Below are 24,324 nucleotides of genomic sequence, written 5' to 3' on the forward strand. Positions count from 1 at the left end.
GGTATGAAAATGATATTTTATCTTAACTTTTGAATGATTTTAGCAATGAATAATAATATTCAGTGTGAGATAAACAGACTAGACTATATAATATCGGCTTAAAGTTATAACTTATAATTAGCTTCTGTGTCAAGTAACTTATAAAGTTGACACAGAAACTATCACCTAAACGTGACTTCTTTTTTTAATGTCTAGAGATCGTACATCTTCTAGGGTTAAATTGAAACTATTTTAAATTTATTTTCTTTACGAGAGAAGATCCCTCCCAACGAAAGTTGAACTCATGATTATGGGAAAAAGGTCATTTTACTCCCCAACTTACAAAATGAAGCCAAATAAATCTCAAAATCTTAAGTGATCCATTTAAATCATGAACTTTAAAAAATAAGCCCTTAAATTTTAGTTGACCAGGCTAATTTAAATCCATAGAAAGTCAACAGTTAAATTGCTTAACTTCCGTTAAGTCTTATTACGTATTGTTTAGTAGACACTTTATAACTTAAAAGCCCCCGCAATCTATCACAAGAACCCTAAATCCCTAAACACTTGAAACTTCAAATCGATAATAGTTTTTACCGTCTTAATCCCTAAACAGTTTGAACTTCATGTTTATGTATTCAAGTTGTGCTTTATGTTTGGGAATTTCGGCTTTGCTTATATGTCAGAGACCATCTTCAACTGTGACCGTTTGAACTCATGTTTAAGAATTAAGATACTCGACCATGGTTTTTAACACCTTCATGTTTCTGTGACTGTTATGATTACACATTCATGTTTTTGTCTCTCTAGTGTCTCATCCTTTATGATTCACTTTTTGCAACTCATTTACAATACCAACTCAAGTAGACTTCTTAAAAACGATTACAAACCCATTCCAAATAAAAACATCGAACGAACACAAATATGGTATTTGATTCAAAGTCATTACAAACTTAGTAGATAAGAGAGAACAAAGTACAACATTCCAATACAGAAAAAAAAACTACAACATACCAACAATGTAAGAGAGTGCCACACGGCCCACACCCATGAGCAAATTATACACCAAAAGCCATTGATAATGGCTTTGGAACTTTGAAATTCGACTTTTGCTGACTTTATATTTCCCTCTACTCTTTGACAACACATTTTAACACTTTGATCTCTTTGTTGATATTGCAAATTTCCAATTCATGGAAGAAACCACACATTCACGACATACACCAATAATTCTTACAACATCAAGACAAAGCCAAGATGGCAACATAATTCTCTGAAATTCTAGCTTTCTCCCTCTGGAGAGTTAATGGAGTCACAAGCCTCTGGATTATATTTCGTAATCACGACGAGGAGAAGTTTCAAGTTTTTAGGAATTTAGGGTTCTTATGATAAAACCTGGGGGTTTAATTTCTAAATGTCTACTAAACGATGGGTAATAAAACTTGACAGAAGTTAAATGCATTTAACTGTTGACTTTCTATGGGTTCAAATTAGTCCGGTCAACGAGAATTCAAGTTTTAAATGGCTAATTTTGAAATATTGGAGATTTAAATGGCTCATTTAACAGTTCGGGATTTATTTGGCTTCGTTTTGTAAGTTCGGGATTAAAATGACCTTTTTCCCCATGATTATCCCTTTCTTATCAAAGGAGGAACATTCATATAAATAAATCTTGGCCTGTTTATTACATGAGTGTCATTTCCTATGTGTCATCACCTCATGCACTCTCACTAACTTTTTAAAAAAACCCTTTATGAACTAGAATAATTACAACTAAATGTTATTGGTCATATACATTATACTATATGACTACAATCCGATTTGAAAAAAAAACGGGAATTTATGACAGGTAGAATATTAACTCTTTTGTAAAAGGCAACAAAATAAGTTCGACATCTATCAAATCGTTTTATGAACATTTTTGTTTACGTTAATTATAATGCAATATTTTATGAACATTTTTAAACTAATATCAAATCGTATTATAATGCAACGTTTTATGAACCTTTTTGAAACCGAGTCAACATTTTATGAATATTTTTATGCAACATTTTATGAACATTTTTAAACTAATATCAAATTTCTTTATAATGCAACTAAAGAAACGAGAATAATTTTATGAACAATTTTATGCTTATTTTAGGAACACGTATTATAATCGAACGTTTTATGAACATTTTTGTCAACGTTAATTATAATGCAATATCAACTCTTTTGTAAAAGGCAACATTTTTGTCAACGTTGAAAAAAAAATTATATGTTGCAGATATCAGATATATTTTGATTATTTGGTCAAAATAAAAAGGAAACACAATTGACTTTCAATATACTCGATGCAAACTCGATATTCCAAATTATAACCTACGCTTAATTGGTCAAAATATTAAGGAAACACAATAATATTGTTAACGTATAAAAGGAAACAAAATTCAAAGAATCGAAATACTTACCTTAATCGATAGGGGAATATTTCTGATATATTTTTGGCGTGACCATCACGGATCTTATAATACCTATTTCACGAAAACGCATCACGCAATAACAAAATTAGGTAAGTGGTATATACGGTATTAAAGGAGGAGCATTAATATTGGTTTCTTCGATTGAATTTGGCGTGGAGAGTAAAAACCTATGCTCTGTGTTGATATAAATAGTAGATCTTAACATAATGTTTTAATCATACTAATTGGTAATTAGCGATCTAAACGAAGATGATGTTTAAAACCGGTTCGAACAAGAACGTTTTATGAGAATACGTAAAGAACATTTATTTTAATGTTACTTTCGTGAATACTTTTTATTACACTATATCAAAACCGGTTACTATATATTATATCATATAATCACATAAGATATACTCACGCATGATACATGTATATCAAAACGAGATCCAACGGATGAATATATTAATAAATATATATTAAAAAAAGATGCGAGTAATTGACATAAATATTGATTGACAATAACTCATTAATATAAATATTGTCCGAACATGAAACTGCAAAACATCCGCCAGCCATAGGCATATATTTACTTTGACAATCACTCATCACAATAATTACTATCATAACAGCATAATCATGCCATTAATATTAGCCACAATATACGTCTTTGTATATAATTCATTCTGGTTATAGAACTCCAATCTAGGAATCAAATTCGCAGAATTGCCATATAGGCTTAATACCGTCCTATTTCATATTTTTAAAGTGGTAGCAATATATATACAAGCTTTCCTAAAATAAAAGATATAAAAATACGTATTTTTGATCAAAATTGATTGATTTAAAATTTAATTTAGTTGACCATATTAACTTTTTGTTTCCTTTAATATTCCATGTGATTCGACGAGCAGGGAATAAGGTAAGTTCTCAAAATTTAATATTAATTTGAATTTCGAAAATTATGAGGACGATTAGTTATGTAAACATACCCTAGACCAGCGCATTGCATATATAAATACTAGGCCGTCTCTTTCTCAAAACAAAGTCCTCATCACCGTCTCCTTCTCAAAATTATGAATTTAATTTCTTTTTTATAATTTGTTTCTTTAGTATTTTATTGTTTTATTGTCTATGTTTTTCTTATTTTATATTCATAATTTATATTATGAAGACAATAATTCTATTGCTTATGTTTTGTTTTATCTTAAACTCATAATAAATTTATATAAGTCTTTGCTTACTTTCACAGTTTTTTTAATTCAAATATATTTAAATTACACCGATAAATTAAGAAGTGTAGTTTTAAAGTTATAATCTCTTTAATCCATAATTCCGCGCAGGGCGCGGATTATCATCTAGTTGATTAGATAATCTAAAAGTTTTGCTATGGATCACATTTTAAAATATAGTAGATTTTGACACGCGCTTTGAAAGCGCGGGATTTATTTCTTTTTAAATAAAGATCTTATATAATAAATATGGTCAGTTATAAATATAGTGCAGGATTGATTATACATATTTTGGTTACAAATATTATTAGTTATAAATATGGCAAGCGAATTAATTATGGATCAATAACTTTTTAAAAATGATAGGTTATAAATATAGCAAATGAATTAATTTAAAAAAATCCAAATTAGATAATGGCACTCTCTTGTAAATAGCTACAAAAGGTAAGGGCAGAATCCTATTAGGGATTTTGCTTTAATAGTATAGACTAGATTTTGACCCGCGATTTCAAATCGCGGGATTATTTTCTAAAAAAACTTTAATTTTTGATATTTTAATTTTTGTTGTGTTAATATTTTTATTTTTGGCACATATATACTATAAATTATATTAAATTTTAACTCATTCTAAAGATATACTATGTAAAAAATATATTAATTATTCTCATATTTTTTTTAATTTTGGTATATATATGTTTTCGATGCCATGAATATTATAATAATTTATTTTATATAATATTATGTAATTTATATAATGAAAATAAATTTTTCTAACCCAATAAATTTTCATGTTTATCAATTATTCCAATTACTTCATTTTTATCGAACTGTATTTCAAAATACTAAACAACTGATTTTTTTTTGAAATATCAATACTATGAAAATAGTAATCATTTTATTTAAATAAAATTTATATGGTTTAATTTCCAACTAATTTTATATTATAACCTGAAAAGAAAAATTCATGCTGTAAAATGAGATATGTTAGTGTAAATAAATCCATAAATGATTTAATGTTAAAAACACCTACCTAATAGCAATAATTAATTGCTTATTTATAAACGAACTAAACACTTATTATTTACAAATAATCTAAACAAACTTGTATATTATGTAAACAAAATTATTTTCAAAAGATTTGTTTCCTTATTAAATGAGTGAAATTAATTGAAAAGATCTTTAAAATAAGCAATGGCATGACAATGTAAATAAATTGAAAACTAATGGCAGAATCCTATTAGGGATTTTGCTTTAATAGTATAGATGACTTATATTTTTTGCATATACTAGTTTGAATTCCATTCAATGCATCCTTAACCAACCCTATTGGTTAACTTGCGCGGTTTCGGTTTTGAAAATCTGATTAACTAAATAAGAAAATTGTTATCGTAATGATCTCTGTTTACAGAGTGATTATTGTGGGGTGTATCATTCTCCACTTCTAGCTTGACTCTATTGTAAAACGGATTAAGTTTATACTATTGATTCAATTATATGACGAAACAAGCCTGTCTCGATAATTTTTCATAGCCATAAATGTCTAAGATTCTTTTTGCCGAAATTGTTCACTCACCACGTGAACTTGATTCTCATTTTTAGGACAGACAGAAACTTTATTTAAATCAGTATCAACCGCTGGTTGTAATTTGTAAATAATTGAAACCGTTGGTCTCAAACGAAATGTACATATCAGTGTCACTCTCCTTCGTTTAATGCTTTTGGCCCCTTGATTGCTTTGATTCGACGACTCCCAACTAAATCAATCACACTAATTCAAAAACAAAAGGGGGGGAGGTTTCAAGTTTTTCATAATTCGAAATTATGTTATTTTAAATAAAATAAATAAATATGAAAAACAATTAAAATCGATCAAAAAAATAATTAACATATTTTTAAGATTGTTTTACGATGTTGATTTGAATTGACGTTGGGCCTTATCCGTATCCAGACCTACCACTCAAAACAAAACCTTTTTTGCACTTTTATCTAACAGAATCTGATCTATATGGGAAAAAATATTTATGATCTTAGCCTTCTTCGCTAATGTGTTCGTCCTGCCTTTCCTGCACCAGGAAATGTGAAGTAGGCATACCCTCTCAAAATCATCATGTAGACTCTAAAATGCATCAATTTCCAAAGCAAATAGTGGCTAGTCCATCAGATTCATAATCATATTCATTTTAGACTTGAGTAGTGTCTCAAAAAGAACCGAAAAAATCATGCAAAAAGTTGCCAAAATGATTTTTCCATCTCAATGTGTAAGACTGAAAGATTTACGTCGAACGCATGTAGTCTGAATGAATAATTAGTACCATTTGATCTTTCAGACTCCACCTTAGGTCACTAACATTGCCATTATCGATCCATGAAACACTAATTTAACACGTTGGGAATGTTGTCTCAATAATTGTAGTGGAAATCCTGCGTCCACCTTTTTAATTAGATCTATTACTAACATTCTGCCTCAAAAAAATGTTGAAGAATATCAACTCGAAATATGATTTTCCTATTAAAGAATTTGTCATTGCCTTCCAAATGTACTAACAAATTCATGGAAAAATATCGAATTGTGATTCAAATAGAATTACATTTTTTTCTCTTCCAACTTATTCTATATTGGAAGAGAATAGAGTTTTATGTTTTTACTTATCACGAGTAAACAAATTTATTTTCTCATATATATTTTTGTAATGCTGAATTTCTTCTGTTTTTATTATTTGACATTTTTTTTTATTTTTAGGTAAAATCATTTTAATATAAATTTTCTTAAAATTTTGTGTTTTATGATCATTTATATCATATAGTTTTTTTATCATTAACTGAAATGTATAAAATAATTTTTTTGTTGAGGATTTTTCTAAAAAGTTTATGTTCAAGTTTTAAAACATCAAATAACAAAAAAAGTCACTTAATATCTTCTAATATTATCGTCTTAATATAACATTTGAAACATTTTTGTTGGATTCAGTTTCAAAAAAGAAAAAAAAAACATTTGTGTTAGATTTTACATGAAAAAAGAACTGTTTTGCGAAATTCATCTTTGATGCCTAGAGAACATAAAAGTTTGATAATTCTATATACAAACTACCACCGCCAAATTATGTATACTATAATGTTTCAAATATAACAACACTATATGTGCTTTGTCTCCATTAAACGGAGCGTGATTAAACACTTAATCCTTTGTTTTAGTTAAAGCTTATTAATGTCGCTCTCCTTTACAAATAGTCCGTGGAATCCGTACGGAACCCTTCGCGGCAACCTCACGGCCGCGACGATTTCAAGCTCCGGCGACTTCGCGTCCATCACCAAAAACTTCGACTCTCCAGCCACCTCATCGTGAACGTATGTGACCACGTAACCGTCATCCTCCTCTGCCTCCTGATCACCAGGATCCCTCGCTACGAAAAACGGTTCGCCGCCGTAACAGCCTGGATCGTACATTCAACGCGCCACAGTGCAATCATCCCGATCTCCTTTACTCACGTCGAGATTCACCACTCCGGAGATCTTCGGCATCGGATCTCCGATTGCCGCGTACACGTAACGGCTCCGTCTCCCGAGAAACGCCGGATTGATCACCGCGAAATCGAGGTTCCTCGCGGAGATCGGATGAAGTGTCACGATACCGGTGACGAGATCGATCTTCACCTTCTCCACCAAGGCGTGAACGAGATCCATCCTCTCTAACGTATGCTCGATGGACATAACGTTCGGAGCGATCAAAACGACGGTGTTTCCATCGTTTTCATCCCAAGCATTGATAGCGTGAATGATGTTGAATCCAGGAACTTCAAACCATTTCATCTCCGAATCATCGCCGGCGTAACGAGGAATCACTCCGAGACGCGGCGTTTTCCGGTTGTCAGCACCAACCGGAGATCCCCCCTCGAGCACCAGATCCATTATATTCATCCTCATCACGATCTGAATCTCCGCGAATATTGCGGGCCTCTTCGTGATCGCGAAGTCGTGAACAAACGATGGAGACGTCAAGGAGTAAACCGGAACGTCTCTTTGTTTCTTTCCGGTTGAATCAAACCGGAAAAACGTTAAAAACGGTGGAACCGGACTGTACCGGAAAGCGAACGTGTCTCCGGTTTGAGGATCGGTTTTCGGGTGAGCTGTCATGCTCATCTCTAACTTCCCGTCGAAATCGAACCGCCCGATCGTTTCAATATCTCCAGTGTCCGTTAATCGTACGGCGTACGGTAAATCAGATTCTCCTAAAGCGAAGAGACGGTTACAGAAGAAAGCTAGACTCGTATTAGCCAAACCAATGCCGTTAACCGGATTATACTGTCCCGCTAAAACCCTAAACGCCGTTAAAGCTCCACGTGCAACCGAAGCCGTCACGCCGTTAAATCCGGAAAACACGTTAGGGATCACCTGAGCTCCGGCTTGTTTCTCGACGTTGTACTTATAAGTCTTGACGTATCTACTACAGAGCGTGGCTTTACCATTACTGTTACGAATCGCGTGAAGCATGCCGTCACCGTCGAATAGGTGGTAAGGGCCACGAGGGAGAAACTGTGGGTTCGGGCCGTTACGGATGTAAGCGCCGTCAAGAGACGGAGGAAGAGAGCCGTGGATGATCTCACATTCCGTTGGAGGAAGCTCGTCGAGAACAGGAGCGAAGTTACCTGAGAGAACGTGTTTTGGATCTACGGAAGGGACGTGACGGTGGATCGATGAATGTGTTGATTACGTCTTCGACGGTGGTGAAGAGAGCTGTTACGAGAGTCGTTTCTGGTCGGAGTTTCGCCGGAGATACAACTGAGTTGCGGTTAGTCTGAGAGTAGAGTTTCTTATGTTTGCTCGGTGGAGGAACATAGTTTTCGCTTGGTTTACTGATCGGAGATCGTTCTTCTACGAAGGTGGAGTTGATACGGGGAAGAAGACGAGAGGAAGATGAGTGGCGAAGATGAAGAGAAGGTTTAGGAGAGAATGTAGAGATGAAGGAAGAGGAAGAAACAGAGTACATTGCACTGCTTTGTTTTTTTTTTTGTTTTTGCTTTCTTCACCTACACGTTGAAGCCTGTGAGGACTGAGGAAGATGAGTGCCAGTGTGGGGCTATATAATAATAATTATGAAATGGAAAAGTCAATACATATTTTTGTGAAATTTTTATTTGATGTGAAGCTAGGATTATTCTTTGATTCGCTGGTAGTTATGTACTTATGTGAATGTAATCGTTTCTATTTTTCTGAGGAAGTGTGAACTTGTAAATTGTAATCTACACTCTGGTTTCTAGGCCTACTAGTTTTATATGTACGATGATATTATTATTTGATGGTTCTCTCGAAGTGTTTGAATTTGTTGTGTATTTGTAAGCTTTATAAATTAGGTAAATGACTAAAAGTAGTGATAGTAATACCATTTCAGATTAAAATAAAGAAATTCCTTGCGGTGGTATTTTTTAAGTTTTTGTCACAAAAATAATTTTCAACGAAGAAAATGACCAAAATAAGTTTTATTAAAGGGTAAAAATGTATTTTTACCTTGGGGTTAACTAATCTAGACTTAGGGTTTAGAGTTAAGGGGTGGAGTTTTAGGGATATAATTTCAAATTTTTAAAAATACAAAATAAATATTAAAATTTTCAAAATAAAAATGGACTATTTTTGTTATTTTCTTTTTTTTAGGGCTATTTTCGTAACAAAAACTTAAAAAATGTTATTCGAGAGAATTGCCAATTAAAATAAGTATATACTATTTGGCTAATTTGGATTTTGAGCTTCGGTATGAACAATTTACATAGTAATTCAGAGACAAAAGTTTTTTGGTAATCCTCATATAAAAATAAAAGGTTAATATTGCAAAAGTGCAGCTATGCAGCACATACACCACAATTATCTTCTGTAGTGCAGAACTCGACCAATCCTCACCTAAAAGTTCCGAGTTGGACAAGACCCGCCAAACTAGCAATGAAGTTCTCAGTTTACATCAGTTATGTATTAGAGATCATCAATAGAAATAATCATTCAATTGCATGTATGTATCTAGTGAAGCAAACTAGTTGATGTTACAATATAAACTACTAGTCCAACCCCCTCTTCGAAAACGCAGACGCCTAGACCCCTACCCGCCTAGGCGTCGACTATTCGCTATCTAGACATCATCCGCGGTGATTTTAGCCCACAAAATCGGAAACTAATTACTCGGGCCATTTAACCGATTAATCGGTCCATTGACAAACTAACCAGTCCAGTTAAGGATGGAATAGGCCTAAATGTTAAACTAGGAAAGTATTTATTGGGCTTTCTATAAAGTCTGAAACCCAAATACATTACCATTTTCTTTACATGTATACTTTATATATGGAGGGGGTGATTGGTAGTTGTTGTAGGTGCTGTCCACAGCCATATTTATTTCTAAAGCACCAAATTCAGAGCAATCAAGCTTTAAATTTTTTTTTGAAACCACAGCTCTAGAAATAACCTACAGCTGTACAAGTGCTCTGCTGAGCCAAATATCCAAAGCAATTTTTTAGTGCTTTCATAAAATTCTACAGCAATAAAATTTAAAGCCACAGCAAAAAATCTACAGATTTTTTTCTACAACAAAAATTTTAAAGCTACAGCCATTACCAAGCCATTACCAATCGGACCCAGAGTAAGATCAGAGTCGGACCCATTTGAGAGGATGTGGGGTCAATTGACACCACAAAAATCCTATACATTTCCGTTTGTAGATCATCGTTATTAAGTAACTGTGGTCCAGTGGTAGAATAGTTCAACATTGATCCCACAGATACCGGGTTCAATTCCTCCCATCGTCCCTTTCTATTACTTTTTAAAAAAATTCACAACTTATGACCCCATATAATTTCCCTGTTGGGTCCGCCACTGAGTAAGATTTGACCTTTCTTTTCGTGTGTAAGTGATGTGGGACTTTTGTCTATCTTACTATTTATAATGCGAAATAAATAAAATCTAGATAGGAGGCGTGTCAAACACGGGTTATTCAGCGCAAGAGCGAATGCCTTGGCCACTAGAAAACAATTAATTCTTTGTACTATTACACATATGTTAATATATTAATATATATATATATATATATATATATATATATATTATATGCATATAATAAAAATTCAAAAACTAGTCTAGATTAATTTGTGTTTCAATTGTATTGCTAACAATTCACTTTTCTAAAACCAATAAATGAATTTCAATAATAACATACAAAAACTATTAAATTCTAATATCTTTATATTTTATATTTAATTTGAATATTATAATAAAATAAAATAATAATTAAACTAGTCATCGCGTATACTCCGCTTAATACCTATTTTTTTCGTAATTCGCTAGGCCCAGGATTACAGCTCGACTAGTGCCTAGCGTAGTTCCGATCGAACAAGGATCCAAACTTAAAAGATATTTACTCCATTTCACAAATAGTGTCGATTTGACATTTTCCACACATATTTAAAAATGATTGAAATTCATTTAATTATTAGTTACATTTATTTAACCAATATTATTTTAGATAAATAAAATTATTTATAAAATCATTGAAATTTGCAATTAACATCAAAATAAAAATAACTATAAGTTATATTGAAATTCTATAACATTCATTTTGTTATAAGAAAAAAATATTAAAATGACCTTTTTTATGGAATTGAGAAAGTATTATATTTTGCTCATGTAATATTTGCGTAAGTTAATATGACATAATACGACAAAATAGTTAGTAATCTAGTCACAATAGTATCTTGTTAGATTTGGTTTTCTATTTTTGGGTAACCAACGCATTTGATAGTTTGTTGATGTGACAATTAGAGCCAAATCTTGACATTTTTCTCATTCCACTCTCGTGCGCGTGAGTATATGCACATCACATTATGTTACAAACATGGCTGAAATATACTATACTATAAACCATATAATATATTCGAACCACTAATACAAATATACACAGTGAAAAAAGAAACATGTTACAAACGTTAACAAAAACACCACACCAGCAATAATATTCTAGACTATATAATGTACATGTTAGTCGAAGCAGAAAAACACCAGAGCTTCTACCAAATTTCTTATGCTACCAAGCATAATAGAATGAAACAAAAAAAAATACAATTTAGTTTATCTTCTTAGATCATTTTGTAACTGATAGCAGTAAAAGTGAAGGTATAAATAAGAGCGGCAGATGAAGAGATGTTGTTGTTGCTACGTAACGTAAAAAAGAAGAATATGTGGTGGGAGGAGGAAAAGAATCTACACTCGAGGTAGAAGAGATGACAAGTAGTGACAATGGTCGAAGAGAAAATGGCGGCGGCGACAAAACAATCAGTAATAGTATTGGTGACAATAATAGGATCGAGGTGAATGAAGAAGAAAAACAAAAAAAAAACAAGAAAAAATGAGCGAGTTAGATATGATGTTGCACAATTTGGGATATAAAATAACCCAAGACGGGACAGAAGGTTAGCCGATAATATACTATAAATGTATGTATCATAGCATCTACTAACGTAAACAAAACATCCTACCTACTTAGTTCACTAGGGTACGTAAATGACGCCGCCATTGTGTCATATAGGGTGGTCGAATGTGTATAGAAATGACACAGCTGGTATATAATACATAGGAAACCTGAAATTAGGTATGGTGTTCGAATAAGCATTAGAAAAAGAGACAAAAACATTTATCTAGAAGTCTAGTTTGGCTGCTAAAAAGCATAAGTTAGACGCACAATAGGAAAAATACTGTTATAAATGAATGGCAATTGATAAACAAGTCGTTAGTGTTGTACTTAACCATACATAACTTCCGAAAATAATACACAAATTGAGATGCACGCCACAATAAATATGGGGATATTAGTAGCAAAGCTTAGTAAAACCGAAAACTTATGAGTAGCATATGAGTAGAGAAAGCACAAAGGGGTTCCATCCAACATATCATTACGGGAGTTGGTCAAGGGTGAAGGTCGAGAAGGCTGCAACTGTATGTCTTCGCTGCAAGTGACACATAGTAAGTTTTCACACCATCCAAGACAATCATGGAAGCGCATATGTATATAAATCACACTATACTATCATGTCAGGTGGTATAGTACATTGCTGATTCACTGGTTCTGTTCTATTAAGATGGCTAACAATTTTCATATGTTTTCGGCAAAGAATTAACACAATCCATCACAAAGATACACACTGATTAGTTTATATCTCTATCTATATTTGCAAAGTGAGCTATTTAAGCTAAACCTGGTAACTGCCCTGAGCCATGACCCCGTGGAAAAGATTCGGCTCGTCGGCTCGAAAGTCGTCGATTCGGCTCAAGACTACTTTAAGTCGATCGAGCGAGCGACTGGAAGAGGACGGCTCGATGACTCGAACCAGCGGCCCGACATCTTGGCCTAATCGACTGAAAGCCCAACAAGCAAAGACAAATTAGGTCATCGACCGATCGCCTATATAAGGGGAATGAAAGAAGCAACGAGAAAGGGATTCGCAAATCACTACACATACTTTCGGCTAGAAATTAGGGTTTTATATCTTACTCTCGCCAACTTGTACCTTCCGGCGAACTAGCTTTCGCCGGTTTACTTTTCACCATTTCTTTCCCCTTTTATAATACAACCGAACGAATCCTTGATCTAATAAACGTCTTTGTCTCGACCTACCGACGAGTTCTCGTCCCCTCTCTTTACTAGTTTATCGACAGATCTCGGTTCAAACAAAGTGTTGCATACTTCAAACTTGGTGTCTCGAGGTCAATATTGCCATTTTTTTGTTTTCTATGCATGCATGACCAGATGGATGACTAGATGCATGCACAGATTTTGTGTTTTTCCTATTCTAGATATGTGTTCATTTCAAAAACTAAGTACAGTAGAACCTCTATAAATTAATACTCGATAAATTAATAATCTCTATAAATTAATAAATTTCGCCGGTCCCAACTTGGACCGGTTCAAAATTTGACACAAATCGATAAAATAATAAGATAATAACTTTTTAGAAAATTCAATGTAAATATATGGTCCCATTAAAATTATAAATTAATAATTTATATGTATACATATTTTATATAAGTAAGAATCTATTATTATATTGGCTTTTATATTCACAATAGAATTATTTTTATATTTTCTTAATAATTAATACATATTTTGATGAGATTTAGTAATATTATATCTAAAACCACATTTAAGCTCTATGTAATATAAATTATATACACCATATAATATAATAAAATTAATATAAATGTCAAATTTCAAAAAATAACAATTAATGTTTATACACTAAAATTAAATATTTTTCTTATCGTAGAATAAATATATCTTAAAATAAGAAATCTAAATAAGGAAACTTTTATAAATTAATATCTTTATAAATTAATAAAATTTCAAAGTCCCAACATTATTAATTTATAGAAGTTTTATTAATTTATAGAAGTTTTACTTAGTAAAACCTCTATAAATTAATAGTCGATAAATTAATAATCTCTATAAATTAATAAATTTTGCTGGTCTCAACTTAGACCTCGTGTTTCCGGTCTCTCTTTCATACTTTTTGACTTTTTTAATTATTTATTGTGTAGAAACAAGACTAGAAACCCCCACTGTTAATGCCCTAAGTTCAGTTATCTTTATATGCTAATCATTCATAATTCACTAATTCACTAGCTTCTACTCTGTGCAGTAAACCAGAACGTTTTCTCATGATTGTACATGGAGAAAACGACCACAAAACATTTCCATTACAATTCACATATTTTTTTTTTTTTTTGATTGGATACACAGTAGAAGTACAATCCTGATAATTGGTTTAAATCTAATTTAGGAAAAACTTTTAGTTTAAATTTAATTTAGGAAACAAAATTGGTTTGGAAATGATTATAGTTATATAGATACTGGTCTAGGTTCAAAGGCCGAGTGTCAAAACATGATAAACCATTTTCCAAAAATAAAGGATTTCAATGCAGTTAGTTTAGGACTGCTTACTCTGGGGAATCAACTGTTTATTATTCATGATCGGAAGAAAGTGGAAGAGTTTCACACAACCAAAAGTTCCATGTCTCCCATCCACAAAAGGGTCTTTCTAACAACACAACAGAGACTAATAGAAAGAGAGTATTTACAAGTGGAGTAGAGAGAGAGAGATAGAGCGTTTTCAACGAACGGCCAAGCGATCAGAGTCCAAGGGAGAAGACATCAATGAAAAGAGTCGATGAAGTTTCTCAACAAAAAGCTTCAACTCTTTTGCTTCTTCTTCCTCAATCTCAAAGGAGGCTATACATATGCTCAGCTCTATAATCGCCTCTCTACATTGCCTGCTCCAACAATTCACCATTCCATCAAAACTAAACCAACAAGCAACTATAATCTATATTGTCTTAGAAGGTGTTTACCTGACGTAGTAGTGCATCATCCCAAGGTCTCTTCGAACTCGCCAGTTATTAGGATCCAACATCAACAGCCTTTCTGCAGCCGCAATAGCCAACCTTCCCTCATCACCACAAACCGAATATGTTAAGATGAATAAATCAAAGGCTAATCATCCCCTTCATATAGAGAGAGAGAGAAGTCTTTTAGTACCTAAGATCTTGAGGCCGCAACAATGGAATATTAGAAATCCTGAAGTTGTTAAGTTCACTAAGAGGAGCAGTCAGCATTTGTCCAGGTGTTGGCTTCGAAGCACGTTTCCAATGAACCCTCTAAAATAGAATCTGTATCAATCTTTTGAATTTAAAGAGTGTCTAGTTTAGTTTATAGGTGATAGGGACTTACAAACAAATTGGCAAGAGCAATCCCTATAATGTCTCTGTTTGTTGCAACATCAAGACCCAGAAGCGACTTTCCGGTTAGATCTGATGCCATTGATTTAGGATCATCAACGCACTTTCCATTGACAATAGCAAACAAGCTCTTTCCTGAAGTTGCAACTTCAAAAAGTTCTTCAGGATTCTCAGTCTTAGGCCAAACCAAAAACTCTTCCCCAACCTTAGCTCCCAAGATAGGCACACCGAGGCGCTGGCAAACTTCAATGTATATTACACTGAACAAGAAGGCTGCACATTGAAAAGATAAGATTAGAGACAGTGACAAAGCTAAAGAGGGGGGGGGGGGGGGGGGGGGGGGGGGGAGTGTTTTTTACCAGTGCCGCATCTAGAGTTAAGTACAGAGTGAAGGTAGGAATCCTTGGGGTCTTCATCAAAGCATGCTGATGTCCTCTTGAAGCCTCTCGTGTCGAAGAGGACTGTGTTTACAGCTTCGAGGACTTGAACAGAGTTGCAGCTGTTGATGCCTCGTGAGACTAACTCTGCCTCTACTTGTTTGGAAATTGCGTCTAGTGCGCTTAGCCATTCGGTTATACTCTTTCCATCTAACTGCAACAGCTGCTCCTCCTCGGAATCTGTCTCGCTAGGATCAGTTTCCAGCTCCTCCTCAGAATCTGTCTTGTCTTGGATAGTTTCCCTCTCTCTCATGAAAAACGAGCATCCATGTCTCGGTTAAAAGCCAAGAAGGCTTCGTCTTCAGCAGCAATGTACAAGAGAACCTGTTGAGTCCATTTCCAATAAAAAAGATGAGTAAAAATAAAGCTTCTCAAGGGTGTGACAAAAATAGAACTCATGACACATCACCAAGAGTTTTTTAAGTTCTTATATATACATATACCTTAGCAATAGAAATATCAGAGTCATTGGATTGAGAAGAGATCTCTCGAGCAAACATTTGGCGGAAGGGCTTGATGACCTGTAAACCAAGAAAAGAGCAAACACATGAGTAAAACCTTATGCTGCTAAATGCCAAAACATCAATAACTCTTTATTCTCAATTCATATGGTTGATTCAAGAATCATTGTGTGGTTCTCGCAAAGTAAAACCTCTTTGTAAGATTTGGTTCTTGGTCCGTCGTTATTAAGCTGATTGAGAAAGAGAGGGTATGGAGAAGGGTTCCTCGTCTTCATTTGAATCCCAGAAGAACAAGGAAGATCATACCTGATGATCGTAAACAACATAAACCAATGTATCCTAATGGCGGATCTTGCTACCACAAAAGATCCCATCTTTCAATACATATATATATATATATATATATATATAAGTGAAAGAGATGGATCACCTGAGAGTAGTACGATGAGCGGCAAATCTGGAGACGAGTGGTGAAGAAGCCATGGTCATAGCAGCAGCTGATGCAGGAGCAAAGGAAGATGATGCACTCAACATTGTGATTGAAAGTTTCAAGATTTTCAAAAGTTTATAAACAAGAAAACAGAGGAAGAGAAAGGTTTGGGTATGGCGTCTGGATAATCACTTCCAGCTATAGAATAAGAGTAGAATCGAGATTTACCAAGTTCCATAGCAAGCAATGAGGAGAAAGCAAACAAGAATGGATGTTCTCTTAGACGAAGAAGAAAGTGGCGAGGATTCTCGAGAAAACAGAGGAAGAGGAAGGTGGGAGCATTGTTGGAGAGTTCGAGGTGTGGGTTTTTTTTAGAGAAGGAATCTAAGGGTTTTTATACTATAAGTAGAAGCTCGATCTCTGACTACGTTTCTCTCTCCTTCTTTGTTAATGGCGGATTTGGTAAGAGAGAGATTCTGTGTGATGGATGACTCCGATGACAAGCAAAGTTAAAAAAAAAAACATTTAGGGGAATTGGATTTTGCATATACATAAGGAAAACCAAAATTAACCATATTAAAAAGTGACAACAATATATATCTTTATCTCTGCGCATGAAAAAGGTTTGATCTCTACTTTTCTTCTTCAATCAAAAGATTTCTTTCACTTTGACACAAATCTTTGAAGATCGATGAAGCACAAGTTACCACGCAACGGTAAGTCCGGTTTGGATTGACTAGAATTCTAGGTTGAGAGCCATTTTCGGCAACACTGACATTGTAATTCACTCAACAACGACTTTGATTTTGCAGATCGATGAAAGAAGTGTATGACGGCTATAATAAGAAGATAACCTAACATCTATTTCAAATTTTACCTTTTGCTGTTATTTTTATGTATCCCCAGAAAAAAATGAAAGATTTGCATGTCTGTGTCAGTAGTTTATGCAGAGATTGTATATCTAAGTTTCGGGGTAGTTTATGCAGAGATTGTATATCCAAGTTTCGGGGTTGGAGATAGTGATGTATATTGTAAGCGAACAAAACTATACTATAGTAACATGTGAGATAGTATAGTAGCGACTGAATTGTGTTGCATGCTTTTAAAGATATGATTGGACTCAAACACTAACAATTTGGTTTATTCATCTGTATTGCTATAGAATTTCTACTATTATGAGTCTATTACATTCCTCGCGTAGGTACATGTACCCATTGGTACTATATTACATAGCATGTCTTAGTACTATGGAATCTTTTATTGTATTCATTTACATATGTTCTGTTCTATACTAGCTGTGTATATGAATTGTGTAACCCCATCTCACATTGTAACTAGGTCAGGACTCGTCTATGTTGATGTTGATGTGTGCAGTGACTACATACTTTATATATCTTTCAGGCTGCGACTACTCGGACACGCGATGAGGCTGCAACCAGCATTCAAAAAAATGACCAGGTGGTACTTTTTCGCCAGTTAATGCCCCTGATAGGGCGCCTGTGGTATCAGTCCTGCTAGCGCCTGACCAGCCTACACACCCAATCGTAGACATGTCAGCATCCAACGCCCCTCGAGTTTTCCCTAGTCATGGTGTGACTGAGTCCATAACTGTAAGTAGCCATTTAAACGTTGAATGTTGCAAATGTGGGTGTAAGACAAGACTACACTATGGACCAGTATCTAATAGTATGGAAATTTTAATTTCAGACAAGTAACATTTGTTTGCTTAGATGGGGACAATACTATACTGTTGGTATAGTTTGAAAATGCTAATTTATTCTTATATTTTGTAGGTTGCATTACTGGGGTCAGAGTTGCTGTTGCCTCTTGTATCGCACAAGGCTAGACCGTGTATCGCAGAAGGCTAGACACAGTCTGCTATGTTACCGCATAAGGCCACTCACGTGGATCCGTCTCCAACAGGCCAGCCAAAGTCACCCATGTTGATCTTGATTGTGTCAACTGCGGTTCAATCCCTTTGTATTAATTGTGCACCTTTTGTAAGAAGATACACACAACATTCTATTTTAGTGGTAGACTCCATTTTTTCATATGTTAATTCCCACACAATACCAAATACGCAGATTTACTATGTAGAATATGCAACAAATAATTAAGTATAGAGTATGTACTTTTGTGTTAATTTCATTACTCTACTATATAATTTATAATATAGTATAGTTTATCAAACATGCATACACGACATTTTAGTTTGTCTACTAAAGTCATCTATAGTAGATTCCAACAATTTGGAGCTCCTTAAGCTCAAAAGTTTTATGGCTATACCTGCCATTTTGTAAAATGGCCATACCTGCCATTTTGTTTGTATACTAACGTCATTTATAGTATATTCAACCAATTGGGAGCTCTTTAAGTTCACAAGTTTTATTCTATGTTTCATCTATCTACAAATAACACATTTCATACCCGATATACCCCATGCGTGATTACTTTTTCTCCATATGGACTGGAATTTCGTAGGTGAGCTGTGATGTTATGTTGGTAACTATACTATGCACTGTATACATATCATAGTTTGTTTGCCGTTAGAATACACCGTTGGTTACTATTGTACAAACATATCCACTATAGTCGCCTTCGCTTGAACCACTTGTTATGCCTTCTCCAACAAAATGTTTTCACATAGCAACATCGGCAGACTATACTATATCACATATAGTATACTAAAATTTACACCCTTATTGTCCTTATATGTCATGTTAGCATATATATGTCTCGTATATAGTACAGTCCAACACTTTCAAGCCTTTTATGGTCACCACTACTATAAGGTTTATCTTATTGAATTGGAGCCCACCTTCGCGCCCCAGAAACACCTAGGCTAATGGTCTCTTTAGCTTTTGCGGTGTCTATACTACATCATATATATTATAGTATAGTGTTGCCTATCGTGTAATACACTTACAAAAAACGTTGTGTTTCCAGTTACATGAATATAGTAAGCTAATGGTTACAATAGAAATATGCCACTCTCCTTATCTTCACGCACACGCGAATGCAAGGCGAAAAATGTCAAGATTTGGCTCTAATTGTCACATCGCATGACTTCAACTTTACTATGGCTATATTCTTTATTTTGGGGTCTCTTATAAATATTGATCAAATTCACCCAAACATTTACGCATATCTATCTTCAAAAATTATTAAAGATTACTTTACCTCATTTGTGTGTTTGTTTTATTTATAAAATACTATAATTTCTGGTTTTTACTTTCTTTTACTACAGTTATCTAACGTATTCCCCCGTTCGAGAACTCGGCGCTAGTCGGGCGATCGGGTTGGGTCTAGCGCCTAACAAGAAAACCATGGATTAATCGAAATTATACGGGGCAAAATTTTTGAACTTTTATTTATTTTATAAGTATATATACTAGATAACTTAAGAAAATTACAAAAAACCTAAAGTGGTCTAATGACTATATTATTGCCCAAAGTAGGGCCGGGTTCTAATCTCTATTGCCTATTTTTGGTCATTTCTTAAAACTCAGTTTTAATGAAGGATAAAAATATATTTTCTTTTCATCTTCTTCCTTTCTTGTGACACAACTTTGAACCCTAAACATGGGGCTGCCTTTTGTCGTTTTTACGGTGATTTCTTCATTCTTTTGCTAAATATGTACTAAGTATTGATGAATCTAAGAAATATTATTCGATTTGAAGAATTTAAATGAAGAAAACCGAAGTTTTTCCACAATATCCAATTTTTTGGCCGATTACAGCCTAATCCAGGCGGCTCTGGCCAGCCCCACAACTTTTCGGCGATTACGCGGCTCTCGGCACCGCGTTTTAGAACAAGACTTGTTCCTATCGTTTGTTTGTTTTTCTTGGAAATTGCCCAATAACTAAAAAAAAATATAAACTAAATAACTAACCAAAACTCCATTATCTCTCTTCATTTTCCTTTCTATCTCTTTCTACCTTCTCTCTAAAAATCTAAATTTAAGTTTTTTTTTTTGGTTATTTTACAAATTCTCACTTGTTTTTATTCCTTGAAAAATGATTATGAAAGTTCCAAAAATTGATATGGAAATTAATTAAAAGAAAGACGAAAATATTGATAGAAAGGAAAAATTAATACAAGAAACATTGTTTTCGTGCTTACATATTATTACTAAAATATAGCAAAAATAAAAGCGAGAATCACGAGAACGCATATATGGCATGAAACAACCCTCTCTGTATAGAAAACATCCGAACTTCGCTAAAGTTCAAAAAAGAAAAACATCCAAACTTCAGTAGTTAATTGTAAATATATATTTCGTTTCTTTTTTGGTAAACTATGATCTTCGAACATAGCTAGACTCCTAATTAGGCCTGGTACTTATTATCCGAGATCCGGATTCGATCCGAGATCCGCTCCGGATCCGCTCCGAAAATAGGATATTCGGGGTGCTCGGATCCGAATCCGGATAGTAAAATCTTGGATCCGTGCAAACCGAATCCGGATCCGAATATCTTAATTTTTAGGTCCGGATATCCGGATCCGGATCCGTATTTTTAACATACATTAAATTTTTAAATTTTATTAATATTTATATTTGATATATTGATATTTATGCATGAATTAATCTTATAATATTATATTTTAGTTTTTACAATATTATAAACATATATAAATATATTTATAAATATTTAATTTATGTATTATATTAAAAAATTAGTATTTTTGTTAAAAAAATTATTTTTAATTATTTTGACGGATCCGGATCCGGATATTCGCGGATAATAGAATATCGTGATGGATATCCAAAACCCGGATATCCGGAAACCACGAATCCGGATCCGGATATTAAATCCACGGATCCGGATACCCTAAATTTCTCGGATATCCGGATCCGTCCCAGGGCTACTCCTAATGACCTCAGGCCCGGGCAATGTTTGAAAAGATACCTCGAAGGACCGTCTAATAGCACGAGCAAATAGAATGGTTGAACAAGTGTGAATCTATAAATTTAAAAAATTAAAAAATTAAAAACTTTTTAAAACTAAATATATAAATTATGGTCTAAAACTTTAAAATTTTAGATATATTACTAAATTTAGAGTTTATAACTTTAAAAGAGATGTAAAATATATAAATAGAGTTATAAACTTTAAAACTATTTTATTACATCATTAAATATATAGTTAAATAATTTATTTAACATGACCCGTGAAAAATTCGAGACGGCACTGGATATCTCAAAATTCATGTTTCTGTTTGTTTGGAGGATATGATCAAATAGGATGTCTTCTAAAGTCCTGATATTTTAACATATACTGCCTTTTTGTAAGCTAACGTATACCTTTTACCAAAAAATAAAAGAAAAACATACAAGAAAACATGCCCATAACAACGAACATTTACGACGAAAATATTTCGTCGTAAATTTACATGGTCTTTACAACGAAATTACGAGGAATCTAACTTTCGTCGTAAACGCCATGTAAATTTACGACGAACTGATTTCGTCGTAAACTCCATGTAAGTTTACGACGAATGTACGTGGAATGAGAAATACGTCGTAATCATTACATCGACATTACAACGAAGCATGTTACCGTTATATTTAGGTGAAAACGTGTATTCAATGTGCTTTAACTTACCTAATTTCGTCGTAAAGTCGTTGTAAATAATATGTTAAAACCATGTAAAATCCATGTAAAATATTCCTTGTAAAATCGTTGTTATATTTCAACTACCCAACTCGAAAATTTCTCTATATATATGTCATTTCCCACAACTCTCTTCCTCACAACACACAAACGGAAAAAAAAAAAATCCGAAAAAAAAAGATTTCAAAAAAAAATCTAAGAAAAAAATGGCCGGTGGCGGTAGTATTTACGAGTTACGGAGTTGGATGTATTTGCACAAAGATTCCGACGGGAGGGTGACGAACGCATTTCTGAGCGGGCTAGAGACATTCATGCACCAGGCGGGCTGTACACCGATCACACAGGAAAGCGGTAAGATGTTCTGCCCCTGTCGGAAATGCAAGAATTCAAAATTTGCACGTAGTGAAACTGTATGGAAGCATTTAGTAAACAGAGGATTTACACCACAGTACTACATTTGGTATCAACATGGAGAGGGTTATGGGGGAAATGAAGCTAGTAGTAGTAATAATAATTTTGAGGATGGTCATCATAGTGAAGAACCGAATCATTTGCATAATGAATATAATTATCATCAAGATCATGAGCAGATGGTAGATCATGATAGGGTTCAAGATATGATTAGTGATGCATTTTTAGAAACAACTACAACAATAGCTGATGGAACTGGAAATGTAGAAGAACCTAATTTGGATGCAAAAAGGTTTTATGAAATGCTAGATGCTGCAAATCAACCAATCTACACTGGTTGTAGAGAAGGTCTCTCTAAATTGTCTCTAGCAGCTAGGATGATGAATATTAAAACGGATCATAATTTACCTGAGAATTGCATGGATGCATGGGCGGAGTTGTTTAAAGAGTATTTGCCAGAAGACAACGTGTCTGCTGAATCTTATTATGAGATTCAGAAATTGGTTTATAGTCTTGGGTTGCCTTCGGAGATGATTGATGTTTGCATCGACAACTGCATGATCTACTGGAAAGAAGATGACAAGTTAGAAGAGTGTCGATTCTGCAAAAAACCACGATTCAAACCGCAAGGCCGTGGGAGGAATAGGGTACCGTACCAAAGGATGTGGTACCTACCAATTACAGACAGATTGAAAAGATTATATCAATCTGAGAGGACTGCTGCATCGATGAGGTGGCATGCGGAACATGTCCAGAGAGATTGTGAGGTTGCACATCCATCAGACGCAAGAGCGTGGAAACATTTCAACAAGGTACACGCATATTTTGCTACAAATATTCGGAATGTCTATCTTGGGTTATGCACCGATGGATTTAGTCCATTTGGAATGTCTGGTAGACAATATTCTTTGTAGTCATTCTTACGCCGTACAATTTACCGCCGGATATGTGCATGGAACAAGAATTTCTATTTTTGACCATATTAATCCATGGGCCGAAGCATCCAAAACGGTCTCTTGATGTTTTTCTTCAACCGTTGATAGAAGAGCTAAAGCAATTGTGGTCAGAAGGGGTGAGGACGTACGATTGTTCCTTGAAAAACAATTTTACGATGCGAGCAGTTCTGCTGTGGACGATAAGTGATTTCCCTGCTTATGGGATGTTGTCTGGCTGGACAACACATGGAAGATTATCTTGTCCATATTGTCTTGGATCGACGGATGCTTTTCAACTGAAGAATGGTAGGAAGAGTTGTTGGTTTGACTGTCATCGTCGCTTTCTTCCACTTGCCCATCCGTACAGAAGAAATAAGACATTGTTTCGGCACAAAAAAATTGTCAGAGACGGTCCTCCTCCATATCTCACCGGCCAGCAGATCGAAGCAGACATTGATTATTACGGAGCTCAGGAAACAGTTAAAGTTGGAGGAAATTGGCATGTTCCTGGAAATATGCCTGATGGATATGGTGTGTCTCACAATTGGCATAAGAAGAGTATATTTTGGGAGCTACCCTATTGGAAGGATCTTCTCTTACGCCACAATCTGGATGTCATGCATAT

General features: G+C 34.2%; 2 pseudogenes; both read right to left on the minus strand.

Moving 5' to 3' along the window:
* Positions 1-6,731: 6,731 nt before the first annotated feature.
* On the minus strand, positions 6,732-8,636 carry LOC106432936 (annotated as a pseudogene).
* Positions 8,637-14,626: 5,990 nt separating this feature from the next.
* LOC125601704 lies at positions 14,627-17,522 on the minus strand (annotated as a pseudogene).
* Positions 17,523-24,324: the final 6,802 nt, after the last annotated feature.

The sequence above is a fragment of the Brassica napus genome, unplaced genomic scaffold, assembly GCF_020379485.1.
Source record: "Brassica napus cultivar Da-Ae unplaced genomic scaffold, Da-Ae ScsIHWf_2632;HRSCAF=3384, whole genome shotgun sequence".
NCBI classification, from domain to species: Eukaryota; Viridiplantae; Streptophyta; class Magnoliopsida; order Brassicales; family Brassicaceae; genus Brassica; species Brassica napus.